Source organism: Bos grunniens, chromosome 22, assembly GCF_055505025.1.
Source record: "Bos grunniens cultivar Pamir isolate PY7600 chromosome 22, Bosgru_T2T1.0, whole genome shotgun sequence".
In the NCBI taxonomy this organism is placed as follows: domain Eukaryota; kingdom Metazoa; phylum Chordata; class Mammalia; order Artiodactyla; family Bovidae; genus Bos; species Bos grunniens.
In genome coordinates, this window is record NC_141186.1 from 32,040,536 (window position 1) to 32,065,836 (window position 25,301).

At 39.7% G+C, this 25,301-nt stretch overlaps 1 protein-coding gene and 1 long non-coding RNA gene across 27 annotated transcripts in view; both read right to left on the bottom strand.

The window, feature by feature from the left end:
- The window catches only part of MITF (melanocyte inducing transcription factor), a 229,092-nt gene that overhangs the window by 63,322 nt on the left and 140,469 nt on the right, over positions 1 to 25,301 (bottom strand). The gene's annotated exons all lie outside the window — the stretch shown is intronic.
- LOC147348257 (uncharacterized) lies at positions 7,918 to 12,480 on the bottom strand. The gene is made up of 2 exons (XR_015151297.1): positions 10,426 to 12,480; positions 7,918 to 10,376 (listed from the first exon to the last, which is right to left on the bottom strand). It is a non-coding gene; the product is annotated as an uncharacterized LOC147348257 (long non-coding RNA).

Here is a 25,301-nt window from a genome sequence, read left to right on the forward strand (position 1 = left end):
TATTCAACTTCATAGAGAAAAAAAAAAAAAAAGAGCAACTGATGATGTTCAGCAGCCATGCTTGGATCTATGTGTTGCACAGCATTTGACCCATGGAATACAAGCATGGTTTGCTATATAAGGAAAGACACTTATTTTATGATGTTTCTGTTCCATTAGAATCTACTAAACTAGGCTTTACATCTCCTATGCCTGGTACAGCACAGAGCTCATAGCAGGTATCCAATGAAACTGCAAAAACTGAATGGATAATGAGCTATCTTGAACTGTTCATAATTTTTACAGGTTAAGGCCTCTGTTGTTGTTCAGTTGCTTAGTCATGTCCAACTCTTTGCGACACCATAGACTGTGTAGCCCATCAGCCTCCTCTGTTCATGGATTTATCCAGGCAAGAATACTGGAGTGGGTCACCATTTCCTTCTCCAGGGGATCTGCCTAATCCAGGGACTGAAACTTTTGTCTCCCACTTGGCAGGGAGATTCTTTACCATTGAGCCGCCAGGGATGCCTTAAGCCCCTTAGAGGAAGACAACCTCAGGGTTCCTCTTAGTCTCTTATTGAAACGACCAGTCAACTATTACAGTCCACCCTTGCAAAAACATCCAGCCTTTAGCAGTCACCCTTGCTCATTTATTTACTCATCAGACACTGCACAGTGATGGCAGTAACTCAATGCTCCCATGGGGCCAGTAAGTGTCACTACTGCCACCTCACAAGTGGACAAAGCACCCCTAAGTCAGAGGAATTGATCATTTCTACACAGACAACAATACAGAAAAGAGTGTCAAGGTCATCTACTGGAGGGTGTTCAATGTGTGGCCCAGTTTATGTGTCTTCTTCTGAAATGCAAAACCTCACTTTGAAAACAAAATGGTTCAATTCTAGTAGCAAGTATTGATGAGTATGAACTGTGTTTGGGTGTGTGTCGTCTCTCTGATAAAGGAGCAGGAGGGAGGGTAACCACAATGGAAACAAATGGACAAGGTCGTGATGACAATTTCTAAGAATAAGTATTTTGTTAACTCACATTTCAAAAGGAGGAAGAATTCTGTCATTTAAAGTGCCCAAACCCATCGTGTCATAGTCAATAAAAAGTGCAATATCAAATCTATATTGCATTCATGAAAGCCGGTTACAGCCTTCTTGTCGTCCTGGGTACAGACAGGCTGAATAGACAGCAGCATCAAGACAATTCAAGGGCCTGTATTTCATCACGCTATTTAGCTATTTAGGATGATATAAAATCACCGGCTTAGTTTACACACCAGTGACACTCGCAGAACTGCCTGCTCTACCCTCCTGTCCAATGAGCTGTGCTATTGTTTATATCCAAAAAGAGTTGGCTGCATTGTCATAAACGAGATGCAGTTCATCACCACACATGATGCTCAAGTACCTCAAGGGCTGAAAACTGAGTCACCTTCATGCAGACTCAACCATGTCACTGCTCCATTACCTCGGCTTTTTCTTTGCAACCTTAGAAAAACCTTATGTTGCAAATGCAGGGCAAATGAGAGCTCTCAAAGAAGAATTTATCTCCTCAAGAAAAACAATGGCATAAAACATGAAAGCAACAACACACTTCTTATATTCGGACAGAAATGTCACTCAAACACCGGTAACACTACTATGTTGCTCATGAAACAGTGATAAAACAAGCTCATTAAAAATCTTAAAACAATAAAGACAAACAACCCACCATTAACATTTACTAAACACTTTATTTGTATGGATAGGCATTATTTCATACCTTATATCATAAATCTCATATCTCCTTATTATTATTATTGCTTTATGGCATTATTAACTACAGTGATAAAGCAAACTCAGTTTACCTCTCTAAAGATTCCCATCACATATTTTCCATTTTGCCAATAGGAAAACACATCTAGAACATGGGAGAGGCAGAATTCCATGCAATCTGATACCAGTGCTTTCGCTCACATATTCCTGGAACATCTCCTACACCAAGGCAGAGTTAGGAGCTACGACTTCTAGAAGGAAACTGAGTTTCTGAATTCCAACTCTAGTCAATGGAAAGGACCACTGTGTCTCAATCAGTGGCAGTTCAACAACACCACTCCATTAACCATTAACCAAAAAAAAATAAGAAAGAAGCTCCCAGAGATAAGGCTGCTGCTTGATGTAGATAAGGAATAAGCTGTCTTCAGAGAAGAGGACCTGATCTGCCTTGTCATCCATGAGCGGTTCATGGTCAGAAGCCAAGTCTCAGGTCACAGAAGGGAGTGACTACAATCAATAGGCTAAGAGACCAATCACACTCATGACTTTGAATTCTTGGACCCAGTGTTCTAAACCAGACTTCGGGCTTGTCATCAGAAACTATGAGGGAATTTTTTAAAAAATAAAGATTGAAAGGGTACTTCCAAAGTCTAGGTCTAAATATAGCTATATTTATTTTTAAAACCTCACCAAGTTATCTCAACGATTAGCTAGTTTGGAAATCACTACTGTCAACCACAAACTAGATCCACTTCCTAGGAAAAACTGTTCTTATGCTACACATTGATTTTTCATCTCTATGGCTTCAAAATAATCGAAACTAAAACCCAGAAAATGTGGCCGACTTAAAAGGGAAATTAAATTTCTAAACTCTTTGAAGACTCATAGATCATAACTTATAATCTCCACAAACAAAATTAGAAATGATGAAACTCCATAGAAAATACCATTATTGCATTATTTTAATTATTCTGTACTTTTGAAAAATGAAAAAGTAATTTTAAAATTCAAAAACAAATCAATTTAGATTGAGGTTTTTTTGTTTTGTTTTTTACCTGAAAACATAAAGTACATATTAGAATGTTACAATTCCAGCTAAATATGATGAACTGCCAATAAACAACTACAAAGGCAAGACCTTTAAAGGCGAAGACTTGACTGTGTTGCCATTTTGGTGTTCCAGAGGTTATAAGTGTAACAAAGACTGCACAGTAATTAAAAGCAGTATTTTTGTTAGAAGATCAAACCAGTGTGTACTATATTAAAAAAAAAAAAAAAGCCTCAGGCTGCTTTTCAAAGGGGCCTATTTTATACCAGAATAACCTATGAGCTATCTGTTTCACCCTTCATTTAGAGGAAAATATAAATCATCCTCACAAGCCCATGGACAGCTAGATCACTCAAACACAAAAATCAAGAAGTAAAAAAAAAAAAAATCAAGAAGTAAAGACTGAGTCATGGATTAAACTGGAATTTCTTTCAGTAAGTATTTATTGACTCCATGGTATGACCTAGTACTATTTTATATGCTGAAGTCCCAGCAATAAGCCAAGATCCATGTCCTCATGCAAAACTGAACTTTAAGAATAAACATATTAAGTATGCAAAGATCATGAACTTATATAAATGGAAAGATGAGGATGCCTAAGAAAGAACCTATCACTGGAGAAACAAAAAATAAGAAAAGGAACAGTCACACAACATGAATGCATTTCTTCCTCACAGATATTATGACTCTGCTGTAGAAGGTTTCAATGTCACCAATGGCCACCTATCCACTTTTATTTTCACCAAGCATGGACAACAAACTACCAGTCAAGGCCTTTCTCCACGGCCAACTGGATTGGGGACACACATCTCAATTTCCAATACAGTTTCAAAGCAAACGGCATTCCCACTGCTTGCCCCTACCTTGGCAGACTGGGCCAGAGCTCCATTTCCTTCTACTAGGGTCTGCCCTGGTGGCTCCAACAGTCAAGAATCTGCCTGAAATGCGGAGGACCCAGGTTCAATCCCTGGGTCAGGGATATTCCCCAGAGAAGGGAACGGCAATCCACTCTAGTGTTCTTGCCTGGAGATTTCTGTGGACAGAGGCTACAGTCCATGGGGTCACAAAGAGTCGGACACAACTGAGCAATTAACCCTTTCATACTTCATGTAGGAACAGAGGGGCCAACTCCAAATCTGTAATGCTTGCATTTCCAAGGGTGACTCACACTGGGATAAATAGCTAACTGCCTACAGCATTTGAGTTCTTTTTCTTTTAATTTAATTTTTATTGGAATATAGTTGATTTACAATATTCCATTAGTTTCAGAAGGTGTACAGCAAAGTGAATCTGTTATACATACACATATATCCATTCTTTTTTAGATTCTTTTCCCACATAGGCCATTACAGAATACTGAGAAGAGTTCCTTGTGCTATACAGCAGGTCCTTGTTGGTTATCTGTTTTATAGGCTAGAAAGCCACGCTCAAAGTGCCACCCAAGCTTTTCTATAACTCTCCAAATGAGATAGGTGGTGACAAGTAAATGCTTGCTTTCACAATTTAGTTAGTTTCTTCACCTCGTTACAACTTATAAAAAAGTATGGTGCAACTCACACAACAGGACCAAGTGTCCTAACAAACACGTGATTAGACCATGAGCCACTAGCAGAAAAATAATTAAGTGATAGCTAACCTCCATGGGCTCATTCACTATTCACTCAAAGTGCACTCTGACAAAGCCATTCATAAAGATATCTGAATCATGCAGGTTGGAAGAAGGATGGAGGATGAACAAAAGAGTAGAGTCAATGGCATAATGGCTAAAAAAATTGGGTTTGTAAATAGAAAACTGTGCTCAAACCCATGAAATTAATCTCAACTGTGGCAAAATGGAAATTGTAAAAACTGTTATAAAAAAACATAATTTAAAAAAGAGCTAGGATACTTGCATTATTAATAACACACCATCAGTATCTAAAGAAAAATGCTGAAATTAAAGTTAAATATTACTAATTTTAACACAGAGGCAAAATCTTCCTGAAGATACAATGGATTTTTAAAAAATCACTTTGATTCTCATAGCAGAATTATTTACAACTGCCAAGATACATAAGTAACTTAAGTGTTCATCAAAAGCTGAATCAATAAAGACGGTATGGACACCCACACACACACACACACACACACACACTCGAATACTACTCAGCCATAAAGAAGAATGAAAGCTTGCAAACTGCAGCAACATGGATGGGCTTGGAGGGCATTATGCTTAGTGATATAAGGCAGACAGAGAAAGGCAAATACTGTGTGATATCACTTACATGTGGAATAAAAAAAATACAACAAATTAGAGAATATAACAAAAAAGATGCAAACTCACAGACAAACTAGTAGTTACCAGTCAGAGGAGGGGAGGCGATAGCAGGGTAGAGGAGTGGGAGGTATAAGATATTGGGTGTAATATAGGCTCACGCATGTATTGTACAACATGGGGGATGTAGCCAATACTTTGCAATAACTGTAAACAGAGTGTAAACTTTAAAAATTGTATTAAAAAGAACAACAAAAAAAGACTGATCAGAAGTTTTTTTTTTTTAATTACTTTGGTTCCTATTACTGCTAATTTGGTTAAAGAGCTATTTCTTTTATCCAGCTGATCTAAGAATATAATGCTTGAAATTACAATCAAAACCCAAGTCATAAAGTTACACTGCAACAACTTCACCCAAAGATCTCAATGTACTTCACACATATCTCATTCCATCCTCACAAGTTTTTTCTTTTCCTTTTAATTGAGACAACTTTTCTGGGGTGATGTGCAAAACGGGACTTCTAGTGCCTAACATATTTTAAATTCACTTTTCCTATGTAGGTATTACTTTCCCAGGCAAATTCTTCTAATTTCAATAGTAACAAATACAGGACTCCCAGAAGGGACTATGTCTAAAGCAGACAGTGTATAATCACTTTTTACTCTGTCCATCTATCACATTTTTCCCTTAGGGAGCATTGCCCTTCATCCTTTATATGCCTTAATTATGTTACTTTTGTTCTTAAAGTATCTAGTTAAATATTTCCCAACTATTCAGAACATAACTTCCTATTATTAAAGTCACCTAAGCTGCTTCTTCCTTAATGAAGAAAGAGCTGGCCGAATGTGTCCAGCCACCCTTTTTTATCCTCTTCTATCAGTTTTTTGTTAACTTTAGCCCAAAAACAAGGTCACTGGTTTACCAAGTGTCAGCCAGTGTCGCCTCAGGAGTCAACCAGGATAAGCACAGAGAACAAAGCTGTGGGAGGTGTTTGGATAAACAGCACCAGGAAGGATGAAAAGAAATTCGGATAAAGAAGGCACCACACGTATTATGCAAAACTAATTAAGGAGGAACTCTTGGGAAAAAAAGAGAGAAAGAGGGTTTACAAACAGGAGAAGATAGGACAAGCAAGACAGGAAGCATCACATTTTTTTACTTTTGTGGAGAAAGGCTATCATTAATGCAAAAAATAACACAGGTGCAACACGGCTAGGCAAAGCAAGCCTTAACTGAGAGCAGAGGAAGGGGTCGCCCACTTACTGTGATCTGAAAGGTGGCAGAGAAAGCCCCCACCACTGCCAGCCAGGATCTTCTCTGCAAATCCATCATTCCTCCCCTCCCCCCATGCCAGCAAAAGTCAAGTCCTGTTAACACACAGACTTCTTGGAGGAAATAATGTTAGGTTACTCTCAACAAGCCTTTCTTGATTCATCAGATCTAAAAACAGAAGTACAGAAGTGGGCAAATCTCTGAAAACACATGTCTGCTTTAAGGTCATATCCCCAGTCAGACCCCAAAAAGGGACACCAACCAGAGCAAACTCAAGCCTAAATAAAGCCAGTGGCCCTTAAAATCATTTCTGTCAGAAGTCGCCTGCATTTTTACTTTCTTTTTGCCTGCAATTGGCTGATCCAGAAATCCAGGCCTCCTGAATTTACACAGTCAACAAAGGCATTCTTCTCTCCAGGTGAATTTTCTCCAAGTGATTCCAAGAGAAACTGTGATGCTGTTCTGCCAAGGCAGCAGGGGTTGTAGAGAGCTGGTGTTTCCTGAAGAGCTTCAGTGCACACTCTCATAGGATGGACTGACCCCCACCCCAGGATGAGACTCCCTCTGAAGATTACCTGCCCGTGATGGCTCAGAAAGGAATAACAGGATCACGTTCTCTCTACCAACAGGAGACAACACTTTCTAAAACTTAAGTCTGCTGACCCTGGCCAACATGCTTCCACGGCTTCTCACTGCTCCTGGGATAAAGACATGAATCCTAAAGATGGCCTGCAAGGCCCTGGTGGCTCTGCCTATCTTTTAGCCTTGGACTGTACAATTCTCAGGCTCACCCTCTGCCCACAACCACCCAGATTTAGTTTCTTATTTCCTGGAGCTGCCAAGCCCTCTGGAACCACAGAGCCATAAGCTCTGGGACTTCTGGCCATAAGCTTCCCTTTACATCCTGAAATGTGACCTCCCCACAAGACCTCACAGAGTTGACACCTACGCTTCCTTCAGCTCCAGGATCACTTTCAGGAAATTCTTCCCTGCACAAACTCTTCCCCACTGTTTTGCTGTATATTCTCACAGAACCTTCTTTCTTTCCTTCACACTTGAGTTCTAAATTGTCCATTTGCTTTTTGGGAGTGGTGCTGGAAGAACTGTGTGACTAAGTCTGTTTCCACAACTTTACAGTAAGTCTTCTCAAGTTGCCCCAGAGATTCACAATGGCTCCTGGCCAACCAAGTTACATGCCAAAATGTTTTAATAGCAAAGAAGGAGTGGGTGTCTTGGGAAAGGGGTCAGCCAACCACGGAAGCAAAGAGCAAAGGGTCTGAACAAGGCAGGGAGGAGAGCAAGTGCTACGTGTGGTTTTGATCAACACTGGATCCCTACTACACAGATGCTCTGTAACTATTTGTTCAGTCATTGAATGAATATATACTCATTTCCCTTTCTTCTCTGTTCATCCTACAAATTGACAGCTCCATCTTTCCTCCTCCACTCCTCTCAGTCTATTCTTTCAAAGGTCACAGTTGACCTTCCAGTGGAACAATCCAATGGACATGTTTCAATCCTTCACTTCGTGGACACTTGAAGACTTGCCCAAGTATCTACAACTGATCAGCTGTTCTTCCACCTCAAACTTTTTTGTGACTTTAGGTTCTCCAAGTTTTGTTCCTAGTTTTTGCATCTCTTCACAGGTTCTCCTTGTCCTTCTCTAGTTGTGTGTTCCAGAGTTCTTTTCAAGGCACACATCTCTTCTTCCAACACTCTCTCCAGTGAGCTCATAACTCTCTCAGGATTAAAGTACTAGACTATAGACCACTATATATATATGTGTATGTGTGTGTATACACACACAAACTACTGAGTATCAAAATTCTCAAGTTCAGACTTGGCTCTAGAAGTTGATGGATACCTGTATCCAGATCACAAGAACTTTGCCCATCTCTTCACTCTCACCCCCTGCACAGCTATCCTTTTCTATGTTCTTTGTTGGCTCTCTGCTGCCAGAGGGACTTTGCACAGGCACTTCATTCTGTCAAACTGAAATCTATTCACTCTTCAGACCACAGACCAGGTGAAGACAGGAAAGCCTTCTCTGACTCTTTACACCAAATCTTTCCAGCTCCCACAGCACCGTGGCCTTCTCTTGTCTGGTACCTGGTCAATGCTGCATCATTTCTGTGATGTGATTTACCTTTGCTAGTTTTTCATTCATTTATTCACTCATTCAATAAGAATTGTTTTATGAGGTTTTACTACCTACTGAATATAATGTAAAGTGCTCAGTTTAGTTCAGCTGCTGAGTCATGTCTGACTATTTGTGACCCCATGGACTGCAGCACGCCAGGCTTCCCTGTCCATCACCAACTCCCAGAGCTTGCTCAAACTCATGTCCATCAGGTCTGTGATGCCATCCAACCATCTCATCCTCTGTCCTCCCCTTATCCTTCAATCTTTCCCAGCAACAGGGTCTTTTCCAATGCTCAGAGGTGAACAAAGGAGATAAGATCCCAACTCTAGGTTATTTGAATCCTAGGTCTACCACTACACCATGTACAGAGAATAGCAGTCAGCAAACTTTTTCTCCCAGACAGTAAGTATTTTTAGCTTAGTGGGCCATGAATTCTCTGCTGCACTACTCAACCTTCCAGTGTAGTGTGAAAGCAGTCATGGACCGTCTGAAAACAAATGAGCACGGCTGCGTTCGAGTAAGACTTTACAGAACAGGCAGTGGGCAGAACGTGTCCTGTGGGCTTCCTGTAAAGCAGATCCCTGATTCAGACCAATTTCTTAATCTTTGCTCAGTTTCCTTGTATGTAAATGGATACAGCACTATGTTTTCTTCCTTCTCCTTTTTATCTAGTAAGCTTCCATTCCCTTTATCCTTTAATTTTTTAAAAAAAAACTAGTGCTTTCTTCCTATGTCTCCTAAGACTTTTAGAGTCAATGCTTTCATAACTGATTCCCCCAATTATTGTAATAGCCTCCCCCCTCCTCTAGAGCCTCATACTCCTCTAAAACGGATCAATCTCCCATCTCCACCAGGGCCCAAAGACATCCACCTGATATCCATCCCTCTCCTTCTCTAAAATGAAAATAAGTGAAGAAACACATGAAAACAAACACAAACGCATGTCATCAGTGCCTACCCAAGACCCGCCACTCTGGATCCAACCGCCTCAGGCCTTTCATCGCGTGGCCCCTGCTCACCCAAACCAGCTTCGCTTCCCAAAGCTCTCTCAGTCTCATCTTTCACTATCCTTCATGTCACTGCTTCGCCCCAGAATCTAGAACCCGAACTGTGGGTTCATTCCTCTCCTCATGCTGGGCCCCCTTATCCTAAGTCCTTCTGGAATGACCCTACTTGTTCTCCAAGGTTGTCCTCAACACAAACCTCTCCAAGGATTCGTTCCTCACCTTCTGAGGCAGGACTGCAGGCCTTCTGTGTGCCCAGAGCACCTCCCCACAGGGCAGCCTGATGGGCTTCATCGCTAGAGAAGGAAACACTGCGGCATTCGAAGGCTTTGAGGGCACCAGCTCATATTTGTGCAGACTTCTTTCCTACTTGTCCTTCAAGACTCCGTGCGAAGGCAACCACCTCAGGAGCTGTGCTGTGTACTTCACATACATTCATTCATTACATGATCACAACTCTGAAGTTGATTCAGGTGTTCCTGCGCTAACCCCATCTATAAGTCCTGGAAAAATGTCACGTTCTGCAGAATCACAAACTATGAATAACATGGCATACAGGAGGAGAGAAGGTGAGGGGCAACTCCTCGAAACCTCTGGACCTTTGTAACCAGAGCATGCATAACGACAATCAGTTAACTGTAATTCCACACTAGCTGGTTAAATTTCTACTGATGTTTGCAGCCAGCCTCACAGACAGTTTTCAACCTTGAGTCTCCAGCTTCCCTCCCTTCAAAAAGGTAGATCTTTGGTGGTAAGTATTTCTAATGTAGATCATTTCTTTAAAAATGAAAATCTGATCCTGGCTACAGCCTTTGTTGTGAGTGCATGGTGATAATACAGAGAGAGATGTCTCTAAGGTCTGCACTCAAATCTTCTGCAGAGAATGGAGAACCATGGAAAAGCAAGCAGTTTCTGTAGCCTAAATGCTACTAAAACTGTAGGAACAGCGGATGCTTTGTACTGAACAGATACCTGGCTTAGTGTAAAGTCTTCGTCAACAGCTAAGGCTTTCTCTTTAAATACCATAAAGCTTACCCTGGACTGCTTCAAACATTTACATGCTGTGGAAAAGGAACAAAAAGAATTTCGTGTTACAGCAGCATGAGTTCTTTATCTAGCAAAAAGATTGGAGCTATTCACATTAAAAAAACATACTACAACAAAATAGGATATACTGACACTATACCCATATTCTAGATGAGGAAACTAAGATTTAGACTAGAGACTAAATAACCTGCCCCAAATTAACTAATGACAAAGCTGGGGATTCAAAGGCAAGCCAAGTAATTCCAGATTTGTGCATTTAAGGAAAGAGAGAAGGAAGGGACAGCAGGAGCGAGGAAGGGAAGCAGACAGCAAAGCAGAGAAGGAGACAGGGAGGGAGATTAACATCTACAAAGGTATCCTCCAAGGGCAGGGAAAGGAAAGACTGAAAAAAAGGAAAGCTACTGAGAGAAAAATAGTCAATTCTCTCTTTCTTGCAAGAGAATTAAAATGAGTATTAGTATGCAAATTAAAAGAAAAAATAACCAAATATATATAAAGAAGGCTCTACACATGGACATCACCAGATGGTCAACACTGAAATCAGATTGATTATATTCTTTGCAGCCAAAGATGGAGAAGCTCTATACAGTCAGCAAAAACAAGACCAGGAGCTGATCTGGTTCAAGATGAAGACCAAGATATCTGTGGCTCAGATCATCAACTCCTTATTGCCAAATTCAGACTCAAATTGAAGAAAGTGCGGAAAAGCACTAGACCATTCAGGTATGACCTAAATCAAATCCCTTATGACTATACAGTGGAAGTGAGAAATAGATTTAAGGGGCTAGATCTGATAGACAGAGTGCCTGATGAACTATGGACGGAGGTTTGATATTGTACCGGAGACAGGAATCAAGACCATCCCCCAAGAAAAAGAAATGCCAAAAAAGCAAAATGGCTGTCTGAGGAGGCCTTACAAATAGCTGTGAAAAGAAGAGAAGTGAAAAGCAAAGGAGAAAACGAAAGATATACCCATTTGAATGCAGAGTTCCAAAGAACAGCAAGGCGAGATAAGAAAGCCTTCCTCAGCGATCAATGCAAAGAAATAGAGGAAAACAACAGAATGGGAAAGACTAGAGATCTCTTCAAGAAAATTAAAGGTATCAAGGGAACATTTCATGCAAAGATGGGCTCAATAAAGGACAGAAATGGTATGCAGCTAACAGAAGCAGAAGATATTAAGAACAGGTGGCAAGAATACACAAAAGAACTATACAAAAAAGATCTTCGTGACCCAGATAATCACAACAGTGTACTCACTCATGCTCACCTAGAGCCAGACATCCTGGAATGTGAAGTCAAGTGGGCCTTAGAAAGCATCACTACGAACAAAGCTAGTGGAGGTGATGGATTCCAGTGGAGCTATTTCAAATCCTAAAAGATTATGCTGTGAAAGTGTTGTATTCACTATGTCAGCAAATTTGGAAAACTCAGCAGTGGCCACAGGACTGGAAAAGGTCAGTTTTCATTCCAATCCCAAAGAAAGGCAATGCCAAAGAATGCTCAAACTACCACACAATTGCACTCATCTCACACACTAGTAAAGTAATGCTCAAAATTCTCCAAGCCAGGCTTCAGCAATATGTGAACCGTGAACTTCCAGATGTTCAAGCTGGTTTTAGAAAAGGAAAAAGAACCAGAGATCAAATTGCCAACATCCGCTGGATTGTCAAAAAAGCAAGAAAGTTTCAGAAACACATCTATTTCTGCTTTATTGACTATGCCATAGCCTGTAACTGTGTGGATCACAATAAACTGTGGAAAATTCTGAAGGAGATGGGAATACCAGACCACCTGATCTGCCTCTTGAGAAACCTGTATGCAGGTCAGGAAGCAACAGTTAGAACTGGACATGGAACAACAGACTGGTTCCAAATAGGAAAAGGAGTGTGTCAAGGCTGTATATTGTCACCCTGCTTATTTAACTTATATGCAGAGTACATCATGAGAAATGCTGGGCTGGAGGAAGTACATGCTGGAATCAAGATTGCCGGGAGAAATATCAATAACCTCAGATATGCAGATGACACCACCCTTATAGCAGAAAGTGAAGAAGAACTAAAGAGCCTCTTGATGAAAGTGAAAGAGGAGAGTGAAAAAAGTTGGCTTAAAGCTCAACATTCAGAAAATGAAGATCATGGCATCTGGTCCCATTACTTCATGGGAAATAGATGGGGAAACAGTGGAAACAGTGTCAGACTTAATTTTTGGGGGCTCCAAAATCACTGCAGATGGTGATTGCAGCCATGAAATTAAAAGATGCTTACTCCTTGGAAGGAAAGTTATGATCAACCTAGACAGCATATTAAAAAGCAGAGACATTCCTTTGTCCACAAAGGTCTGTCTAGTCAAGGCTATGGTTTTTCCAGTAGTCATGTATGGATGGGAGAGTTGGACTATAAAGAAAGCTGAGCACCAAAGAATTGATACTTTTGAACTGTGGTGTTGGAGAAGACTCTTGAGAGTCCCTTGGACTGCAAGGAGATCCAACCGGTCCATTCTAAAGGGGATCAGTCCTGGGTGTTCACTGGAAGGAAAGATGTTGAAGCTGAAACTCCAATACTTTGGCCACCTGATGCGAAGAGTTGACTCATTTGAAAAGACCCTGATGCTGGGAAAGATTGAAGGCAGGAGGAGAAGGGGACAACAGAGGATGAGATGGTTGGATGGCATCATCGACTCAGTGGACACGGGTTTGGGTAGACTCCAGGAGTTGGTGATGGACAGGGTGGCCTGGTGTGCTGCAGTTCATGGAGTCTCAAAGAGTTGGAGACGACTGAGTGACTGAACTGAACTGAACAGAAGTGAATCACGTGCTCCTGCCCTGGTACTTACTCATCAATCATGGACACCTTCAGCCTCAACTCATTTATGCTTAAAATAGAACTAAAAGCTATAGGACATTCTGTAACCACAAACTATGTCAGAAATGCTTTTTGTGTTACAGACTTTGGAAACCTAAGGATTAAATATTTAACATGGATTTTAAGATGTCTGTATAGAAAACTAGTGGTAGTTTGGTCAACTTCCTCATCATCTATTTCTAGTAAGTCTTTGCTGAGAGTCTCTGCTTAAAAGGCCTTCAGGAAAAGTCTCAAAGATGCAAGAAGTGATATCCAGGATTACCATCACCATCATATTCAAAACACACAAAGACAAACATAATAAAACAAGTAAATAAAACAAAAGAGGTGTGCCAAGTGACTTTTTGCCACCCTCAGATAGAAAAACTACTGTGAAACTCTAAGCAATATATACACTGGAGGGTCTTTATTACAACAACTGTTTTGTATATCTACTATTTAAAACAATACTAATGTTTCTTTCTTTTAAGGACTTTTTAAAGTCATCCTTTGTGATCTTCATCTTAATGTGAATGAAATTTCAGTAACCTGGAGGTGGTCACCTCTCAAGGAAAAAGTAGAGACAGTTCACTGGATGTCAGTTAGGCTCTGAGACCAGCTAGTCAGATGGGGAGACTGGGGCCCAGAAAGGCAACTTCTCCAAGGTCATACTACGGGTCCACACCTGGGCATGGGTACTATTCACGGATGTTTGATTTCAGGCCTGTAGTGTCGACTGTTAAGTAGTCAATGTTGTAAGACAGGTTGAAGGGAATGGCCTTTCTTCTTATCTCAAGATAGTATGTATCATAGAAATACGACAAATGGTTTAATAACAAAAATAAAGGTCACCAAGCAGTTAGTAGTAAGTACAGAATACTCAAGATGACATGCTTCTGAAAGGTAAGAAACAAAAAAGATTAAAATTATATATGTTATAAGCAATAGGTATTGGGAGAGCAAGATCTCAGACTAGGGGGAAAAATAGCAGATCATATAAAGAAGAAGACAGCGAATCCCAGAGCATATGAATCAAAGTACTTACAGACTATATAAAAATACTTATGCAATCTGGTTAGTGATGAAAACTTTCTGAAGACAGATAATGATTTGCATCAGTTGACTGGCTCTACTAAGTGGGCCCTGGGGCTCGGAGATGAGAGGCTGTGATTAAATGTATTTTGAATCTCTAATTGCCTAAAAATAATAATGCTTACAAAAGTGAACAGCTAATAAAATTGTGTATGATCACGTATTTTTAACCAGAGTTCCAGATCCAAAACTGATGACTTCTCAACCTATAAGGTGAAGTTTAATTTCAGAATCAGAACATTCTCACAGCCTTTGACATCTATTAATATTTCTTCAAAGTTTAGCCCCACTTTTAAGCACTCTTCCCAGAATTTTCTATAGGTAGGGATTTAACTCGGAGAAGGCAATGGCACCCTACTCCAGTACTCTTGCCTGGAAAATCCCATGGATGGAGGAGCCTGGTAGGCTGCAGTCCGTGGGATCACTAAGAGTTGGACACGGCTGAGCGACTTCACTTTCCCTTTTCACTTTCATGCATTGGAGAAGGAAATGGCAACCCACTCCAGTGTTCTTGCCTGGAGAATCCCAGGGACGGGGGAGCCTGGTGGGCTGCCGTCTCTGGGGTCTCACAGAGTCGGACACGACTGAAGCGACTTAGCAGCAGCAGCAGCAGGGATTTAATTGTTGCCTAACTTGGCTGTCAATCATCAAATCAAATTCTAAGAATTTTAAGTAGTGGGTAAAATCTGGGGAGACATTAAAAACTGTGGTCAAGAATCACACTGCCTTCCTTAAAAAAAAAAAATCACTGTTAAGGGAACCTGCATAATCAGGTGATTTTTAAGAACAAAAATTCCTTGCTGCTAAAATGTAACTCAATAATCACTGGTCAAAAGAAACTTTATATACCCCATCTACACCTAGAGAAATTAATTCCAGATCAATTTATCTCATTTTTTGCTAAAACATTAAAGTTTTGAGCATTTCTCAAGAACCCATTGGTGGTTCAATTACCAGGGACTTAGTGTGTGACTCTGGTGGAAATGCTGATGGCAGTGATCAAAATTAATAAGTACTGTGCTAGACACAGTGCTAAGAGCTTTGCAAGCATCATGTCACTTACTTCTCACAGTAACCCTATGAGGTAGGGACTTTTACTATCCTTTTCCACTGTGGTCCAGAAAGGATTTGGGAGCTGCCCATCTCACTCCAGGGCTGAAGCCTTTAAACATGTACACAGCAGCCAGAGGTGTGGCATACAGACAACACCTTGAGGCAAGAGTTCTTAGAATGAATTTTAACTGAAAAATGGAAACCCTAACAGAAAAGTAAAGTAGGTGTGGGAAAGAAGGTTTGTGATCAGTGCAGAAGTTTGCAAGAGGTATCTTTAGGTTATTTCTGATTCCCTCCTCTTAAGAGAAGGGAGGTAAGAAGATAATCCATGTCTTTTGATGGAAGAAAAGGGCACTGCATGGCTTTTATGTGGGCTGGACTTCAGTCCATGTGCGGGGTGCGCAAATTAAGGATTCCAGTATTAGAAAGAGTTGGTCTTTCCTGTGGAGCTTCCAAAAATGAAGGTTTGTTTTATTCAAACCCAGGGGGCAAGCTGGCTTCATGTACTGGATATACTGCCTTCCAGCGGAAAACTAATACTGAAAAAAGAAAAAGAAGAGAAAACACTTTCTGTTGATGTCAATGGTCCAGTGTAAAAGGCCATGTGAAGACTATGGCCACGTCAGTAAAGACCTTTGATGTCAGAGACTGACCATCAAGGGCCTGCTGCTTGTGAAATGATAGATGTTAGGGTTCCTGGGACTCTGAAAAGGGCAGTCTGTGTTACCATTAACTACATTCAATTTGAAAAAGAGGAAAGTAGATTCCAAAGTAGAGCTGAAGTGACACTTGATAGTTTAAAAAGTTTCCTAAAAAGAAGTAGCTCTTAACATTTTTTTTAAAGTCAAATATTTCCAGGCCCTGTTTGATTAGAGTTGTACTTTCAGTTTTTGCTGATCAAGAAAATGTGTAAAACATAAAGAATAAAATGAAATATATAGCCTTGGTATCAATTTGTACTTTGTTCACTGCAGTGGCATCAATGTTTATTTGAAAAAGAGATGTCTAGGTAAGTAAGGTGTATGTATACTTTAGTTATAAATGTTAATGGACAAATGGATTCATTCATGCCTCAGGGTTCCTACAAAGTCACAATGGCTTCTATAGCTTAAAATGGGAACCACTGTATAATTTTAGTTTCTTCTCATTATTTTATCCCCAACTCATCTCCCTAAGATTTTGCATGATTAATCTAGTTTTATCAACTTTGTGAAAATATCTGCAAATAATGGGATGCACCTCATGTACAAAAGACTCTACAGAGAGCTATTGGATATTTTGCAACTTCCGCTGATCAACTTCACCGGAGAGAAACATTTCCTTTGCTTGTCTTCCTCTTCCCCTCTCTCCTCAAATAAAGTGCCTACCAATTTTACCACTGTTGGAGATTTTCCATAACTCTTTATATGTTTACTTTAGGTCTAAGAGGCTGACTTTATTTGCATTAGCATTTCTCAATTTTTCTTATGTTTTTTACATATTAACTTACAGGTTTCTATAGCAGTGATTCTCAAACATGAGTCTGCATTAGAATTTTCCAGAGGGCTGGTTACGACAAGTTAATGGGCTCTATCCTCAGGGTTTCTGGCTCAATGGGTTTGGAGTGAACTCAGGGAATCTGTGTTTCTAAAGAGCTCCCACATAATGCAAGGGATCCAGACCCCAGACTACATTTTGAGACCCACTGAGCTACAGAAAATTTTCCCAAGAACACCTTTTAGAGTTAAGTTCTATACACCTTAGCTTCATGTCAAGCTGAATGAAAATTTTACATCAAAATGAAATGTCCTCCCAGAATGTCCTAACTCCCCTGTCTATGAGACATTAGGGGTCCTAAGTGTCAGTAAAAATCAGCATGACATCCCACACTCTTAACATTGTATTATGAATTCCATCAGTGTTTTGTAATTAATGAGCTAGAAAAATTCTTTGGGTATATGATATTAATATAAATTTGGAAAGCTACTGAGAAAATTGAAATCAACATTACAGTGGCATGCATGTTTGTTAACATATTATTTTAAAATTAAGATATTAATAATAAGTAATAAATAAATAAATAATAAACATTGAGAAAATATGTAACTCCAAACTCAGGAAATCATAACTTTTGACAACAGAAAGATCTTTCTTTCTGAAACTCATTGCATGGTTAACATTTTTATTCCTTTGATTTTCTCACTTATGCAACTGAACAAAAATGCAGCTTTACAGGCTCTTAGTTTTTATATGAAGAACACATTAAATCTTTCCAACAGAGTTTACTAATTCCAATATAATCAACTCATTATTTGCATTAAGAATAACAAAGTATCTAAAAATATATACATTATCATTTCAGACGTGTGTTTTTTCTGGTTTAATAAATGGTCAGAAACTAGTATCAAAACAGAAATCCTGGGTGCCTGGTAGATAAGGAGAAAAAACTGTTTTATGGAATTATCAGCTATGCAGAAAATTCCTAAAAATATACTGCAAGTTAACTGAGAAAAGAAACATCCTTAGCAACATTAACAAAAGTAAAAATCATGTATAAAACGCCTTTAAAAAAAAGTAGGTTTCAATATCTTACTTGTTCATTCAGCTACTACGCAATATATATTTAAAGAAGAAGTAGGATTAATTGATATCCTTTTCCTTCAATGTCTCTTTTTGTACCACGAACATTGACGAGATGCTTATATGTTCCTGAGGCTTTAGTCAGCTTTAACACACCACACAGGTGCTATTTAAGTGTGATGTGTGTAGGTTTGAGAAGAAACTGGATTGAGAGTCTGAGTAAGATGTGTGACTAACAAGTTAAGAGCTGTCACGGTTCAGGCCTGAATGAAAGGTGGTTGGCAGAGATGGATCCCAGTGCAATATTTCCAAGGGTGACTCTGCTGTGCCCTCCTGGGAAAGGGTGTTTTGACAGGAAATATCAACCGCATCTGAGATACATCAGCTAACCTGGGCTCCAAAGGGTTGTGAGAATGAAAATAATGACTAAAAATGGTTTGAGCTTCTTTGGTGGGGAGGAAGGCAGTGGGAAAGCAATCGTGTTGCATAGGTATTATGGCAGCAAATAAATATGGCAACTTGGAGTCGGCAGTAATAATTATTATATCAATATTATTCATTATTATACAACGACACAGCAGAATCCTTGACTGAGCATTTTCCATCTACCTAGCATGGCACTAAATGCTTTAAATCTGTACTAACACAAAGGCCACAGCCACATGGGCTACTGAGCACTGGAAATGTGGCCAGTGTGACGAGGATTTTAAAAATTCTTTAAAATTTACAGAACTTCAAAATTTTTTAAATTCTTTAAGGATTTCACTTTAATTTAAAGATTTATATTCAACTTGGTAATTGGAAGTCAGTGAGAGGATAGGAATGTAGCATTTCAACTGTAAATCTCATAAAATCAAAACAGATGGAGTAATTCAATGAAAAATTAGCATCTGAATGGCAATGTTTCTATAGGTGTAAAACACACACTTGATTTTGAAGACTTAGTATGAAGACTTAATATAGAAAAAAAAAGTGTGAATGCCAAAATTTTGGTAATTCTTATATTGATTGTATGTTGAAATGATAACATTTTGGATATACTGAATTAAATAATACACAGGATTAAAACTGGTGTCATCACTTTCTTTTTACTGTGGGCTACAGCTCACTTGATCGCAAAGAGTCAGACATGACTTAGTGACTAAACAACAACTAGAAAATTTAAATTTATACATGCAGCTCACATTCTATTGGATAGTGCTGCGTAAGGTGAATTATCTCATTTAACCCTCACAAAAATTCTCCAGGTCAGACACTATTACTTCTATTTCACAGATAAGGACACTGAGACCCAGAATGAACAGGAAATGTGTCTAAGGTCACCTAGTTAAGTATTGGAGACTATTTTATCTGCTTCATATGCTCCAATTTTGAGTCATTTAATCTAATCCCAGATTTTTCAACAAGGATGCTGATTATAGTCACATCTCAAAGCATAATGAAGTACATCAGCTGGCATTAAGGGGAATCTGGCATCCAGAGAATAATTTAGTGCAGTGTTTGGATACCAAGGTTACAAGGCTAAAGTCATAAGGTTCTGTACTTCTCATAAATTCAATCTTTTAAGATTAACCTGGCTGTCATAAATATCACCAAACACTTAACAATGCAGGAGGACCAAAGGCCATCATGACAGCCTGTCTTACCAGACGAAGGATTCAAATTAAATTCCATCAAATCACACTGAGTCAATACGCTCTGACAAGCACCTCACATCCAAAACCTCTAAGAGCCTGGAATTGTTTTTTCTAATTTGCTCCCCCCTTTTCTTCACCAAGAGACAAAAGAAAGCCCAAGAAAATGCTGAATGGGGTAAAAGAAAATGCAACAAAGTTAATAGGGGACTTCAGAATTTGTAAAAACACAAAAACAAGAGGGCGCGTCTCCATCGCTGCACAATATTGCTTTTGTTAAGAGCCAAGTCTCAGTCTTGAAACGTGTTGGTAATAAATCAGCAGGCATTATTTTAAATCAACTGGTTTTATGAAATAAGCCAAGAGTTGAAAGAGGCAGGACTAATTACCAACATTCCTTGATGAATTACTTAGCGGCGTGTGCTAAGTCAATGTGCGTCTATGTCTTGATCCCCAACTTTATCCCGTACTTATTTCCCAGGAGGTAAAAAGAACATGTGGCTAATTAAAGCACCGATCTCCACAGCCAGAAGTACTCAAGGTAGGATTCCTTTCGGGAAAAAAAAAAAGAAAAGGTTCTTTGCCTGGTACTTATTAATCTAATTTTTACTACTTCACTAGAAAAACAGACCTAATCTTGTCACCTTTAGGCAGTCTGAACTACCATGCAGTGTTCTGAAAAAAATGTTACATATTTGTAATTTAGCCAATAAGAATTTCTTAAGCCTTTCCTAACCAGCAGGAATGTCTCTGGTTTGTCGCTTCTAATTAAGTCTCAACAAAATTTCTAGCTCCTAAATTTTAATTATACAAAACTCCGGGCCAACAGGGGAGATTATGACAAAGTTATGCCTGATGGTAAGGTAGTAGAAATCTGAAGTTTGCTTTTCATGTTGGTCCTTTTTAAAATTATTCACAAACTGGTGATTCAAATCTTTTTACTAACTTTTAATTTTTGGGATCCTCACACCTTGCTATTTTGCCTTTAGGGAACACCACGTAACAGGGAGTTATGCAATGTGCACATGTCTAGTAAACTCAGCTAACTGGGCTGCTCAAAAGACTTATAGGCAAAAGAAACTTCCCTAAGACTCCTAATAAAATGCATCAAGAGAAGCCTACTTAATTTTATTAAGAATGTATGCATATACCATTAAAAAATTAATAAAGCCTTTGACCACCAATATCTCCAATCCAAAAACTCATTCCAGATGTAACTAGTAAGAACAATTTGGTATAAAACAATCTAGGTCCTTTTCTAGAATATTCTTTAGTTTTTAAAACAGTGATTACAACTCTTTCTCTAGGACCATTCTCTACTTTAATAACTTCCTATTTTATCTGCTTCATATGCTCCAATTTTAATTCATCTCATTTTTGCAAAACTATAAATTAATAGGAAAAAACATCTAACTTTATAAACAAGGTCTGAAAGACTAGTGTATTGTTGGGAGTTAAATTTTCCTTAAAGTTTAGGCTGATGCTCAAAGAAGCCAATAACAAGAGACATATTTAGGGTAAGAGCCAAGATACGAGTACTGATTGCAGCCCTAACGTTGTGCAAAACCACTTACTAATTTACATATTTTTAAACACAGATCCCACCCCCTTATTTTAGTAGGGCAATGTTAAAATTAGATTTTGCTTACACATGTCCACAATCTCTGTTATTCAAGAGCTTACCTATAGAAGATGGTCTTCTAAATCTAAGCCCCTTTTTTAATTGTTGGGATTACGTAGGTAACATTTGTGAAGAAGATTCATGGCCTTAACGTACAGTAATATAAACTTTATGACAGCTAACATTATTCACTTAAAAGCAAAGAGAAAAACAACCAGAACTGAAGTTCCAGTTGTAAGTGCTGAAATACAACAGAAGTAACAATATGCAGTGAGGTAGGGGGAGAAAAATTCTAAAAGCAACCATAATCCCAGGAGAAAATTAATATTAAAACACATGTACTAACTCTACCAAATTGAGTATTCCAAAAATCCTTTACAACAATATAAATCTATTACTGATACACACAGAACTATGAAAGATATGAATTAGGCCAATAAGATTAGCCTGGCAGACGGGATGTTTTAGAATGCAAATCATCTTGAGTTATGATTTCTGGATGCTGTTATAAAACATCTCAATATTCTGACCAATAATGATGACTACAATGAACCATAAATTACCACAGTGGTCAATGTGGTGAGGCAGTATTTTTCTACAGTCCAGGTCTTCCATCTGGCATATAGTGGCAATTCAGGGATACACTTTAATTATTCCATATGGATGTCCCCTTACTAATTTCAAATGCTTAAGATTATGTATCCTTCCATTAAGCCTGTGAGACTCCTCTGTAGTTTCTCTTCGACCTCCCACTTGGCTCTAACATAGTCTGTTACTGGTGATTTTTTGAAATGTTTAGAGGCTGTTCTTGAACTCTGTAGGAAACAGAGAGGAAGCAAGGTATGTGGTTATAAGTAGATAAGGTAGGCTGATAAGTAGATAAGGTGGGCTTCCCTGGTGGCACAGTGGTAAAGAATATGCCTGCCAATGCAGGAGACGCAAGAGACACAGGTTTGACCCCTGGGTCAGGAAGATCCCCTAGAAGAAGGCATGGCAACCCACTCCAGTATTCTTGCCTGGAAAATCCCATGAACAGAGGAGCCTGGTGGGCTACAGTTCTTGGGGTCACCAAGAGTCAGGCAGTACTGAGCACACATGCATGGAACGTAGGCTGAGGAGTCTAACTGTGTGACTTCAGTGACAATCTCTTTTTGCATCAGTTTCCCCATGGGGAAGATTGGGCTTATCCTACTTATCCCACAGGGCTGCTAGAGAGATACGTAATATAATGGACATAAAGGATTCAGCTTACCATCTAATACAGCCAATAATTAATGTCTGTGCAGTCACTGCTTGTCCTCCTCGAAGCTGCTTTAGGTAGTACCATGGTTACACCAGTAATTACTGTATCTGCTGCAGGTACCAGGTTACCATGTCACTTGAGTAACTAAACATTGCTACTTCTGCCTCCTAAACTTTTTCAGGTCATTCACTCTCAGAGAGGAACAACCACCAATGATTAAGAAATCAGTGCCATGAAATCCAACTAAGCTCAAATCCTGACTGCACCACTTGTTTCACACAATTCCGACGAGCTATTTGACCCCTTCGCCTCAGTTTCCACGTCTGTGAAATGGGGACACTAATAACGACCGCCTGATCTGGACGTGCCAACCATGACTGTGGGTCTAACAGTTCTCTGGGAAACACATACTAGCTGGAAGGCAGGCGGTACATCCATAAGAGCCTAAGCATTTTCTAAACAGAACACAAAGAGGGGAGTTAAGAAAGATGCCGAACAGGAATTCAGCACAGAAACAGGAATGTTTCTCAAATCCTTTTTGTTTTTCATCACCACCCCCTTAAGCAGCCATTTTAGACCTTCTTGTTACCCCTAATTACCTCTCCCCTAATCCCCAACCAAGAAAATTGTAACAGGTACATATACTGCATATCTGCTTATGTACTATGCCCTTTTAGAGCAGCGGTCCCCATTTTTCCATGAGTGGGAAGGTGAAGGGGAAGGTTTCAGGATGATTCGTGCACATTACATTTATTGTGCACTTTATCTCCATTATTATTATGCCAACTCCACCTCACATCATCAGTCATTAGATCCCAGAAGCTGGGGACTCCTGCTTTAGAGGATCACAAACCATTATAACATCTTGTATTTTTTGCCTTCCAAGAGCCAATTTTTGCTCCCCTGGGAGACAATATCAGCCCAGTTAAGAATGCATGTGCTACATGTCATATCATATTGAAAAGAAATTCCCATTCAAAGGTAGATTAAAAAAAAAAAGTCCCACTCCAATTTTCAGTTCTCACTCCAAGGCCCTAGACCTTAGCACTGTCCTTAAGTGCTACCTGGACCTCCAGTTTTAGGATTATGAGAACTGTGTAAATTAGAAGAGACTGCACCTATCATTATGGCTTTTTTTACCAGGAGAAAAAGAGGGGCTGAGCAGCTGCCCTTCATGTAAACCCACAAGGTGACTTCAGCGATGGCAAAGTAGCCCACTGAGAAGAAAAATCCCTGACCCTAGAAAGAAGGTGACCCTCCTCCCAAACCTGCATGGCTCAGATGTCCACTGAACACGGCTGACCTGACCCACACCCTAAGGAGATCATACCACCCGATTCTATGATACCCCTCAGCCACATAAAAATGGCTGTGTGCTCATAGTGGAAGAAATCACTTCCATCTTGTGTGCCAATATTACCAAATGAGGGGCTTTTCAGGTGGTACTGGTGGTGAGGAATCTACCTGCCAATGCAGAAGACATAAGAGACACGGGTTCAATCCCTAGGTTGGGAAGATTCCCTGGAGGAGGGCGTGGCAACCCACTCCAGTATCCTTCCCTGGAGAATCCCTTTGACAGAGCAGCTTGGTGGGCTACAGTCCATAGGGTCACAAAGAATTGGACACAACTGAAGCAACTTAGCATGTACACATGCATGAACATTACCAAATGAATATGGAATTACAGCTGATATTTCAGTGTTTCCAGAAAAGTGGAATTAATTCGTAAGCTTAGCTATATCAAGGCTGACTGTTTTGTTTTACATAGTTGCTCCCCACAGGGCTGCTCTTTCAAGTGGGCCAGGCCTAAAAATCTAAGCAAAGATGACTTTCTTTCAGCCAGGATTCACTGCTCATTCCTAGTTACTAAAAGCAGCGGAGGCAGAAAAGATGTCTGAGGTTAATCAATGCACATTTACTGAGATGGGTGCCCTACTTAGCCTGGGTTAAGTTAGATTTAGATTTCCCCGATGTAAGGCAAGTTTATGGAGAACTTTCCTGTGCCAGCCCGTAGATTACTAACTCCTTACCTACGGGGATATGGTATGCATCGCATTTGCATGGGAAGCAAATGGGTCGCCAGTCACTGCCAAGGCAAACTGGAGCACACGTATCACCAGAATGATCTAAGTGTTTCCAGTACACAGGGTAAGAAGTCCCTATTCTGCCTAAGGAACAGGAAGCTTAAAGCAATATTCTCAAAAGCACAGACAAGATATTTCTCTCTCAGAAAGAAAAGAAACTATTTGTCTCACTTCACCTGAAAAGGTGAACAAATAAAGATAGGATTTACATCTACCTGATCAAAACTGCCTAATACCTTTCTTCAGACCTCGCTCCTAGAAAAGGGATCTGTAGGTTGGAAAGCAGCAGAAGTCAGGAAAGCTGCGCCCCAGACTGTAATAGCTGGTGTCCTGCTGGATCTCCCTCTACACTGTTTAGATCAGTTCTCAGTTAACAAGTACTGTCTATAATTTTTGTTTTATTTTATTGGAGTATAGATGATTTACAATGTTGTATTAGTCTCCGGTGTACAGCAAAGTGAATCAGTTATACGTATACATACATCCCACTCCAGTGTTCTTGCCTGGAAAATGCCATGGACGAAGCAGCTTGGTGAGCTACAGTCCATAGGGTTGCAAAGAGTCAGACATAACTGAGCACACACACACACATACATATATCCAATCTATTTTAGATTCTTTTTCCATATAGGTCATTACAGAATACTGAGTAGATACTGAG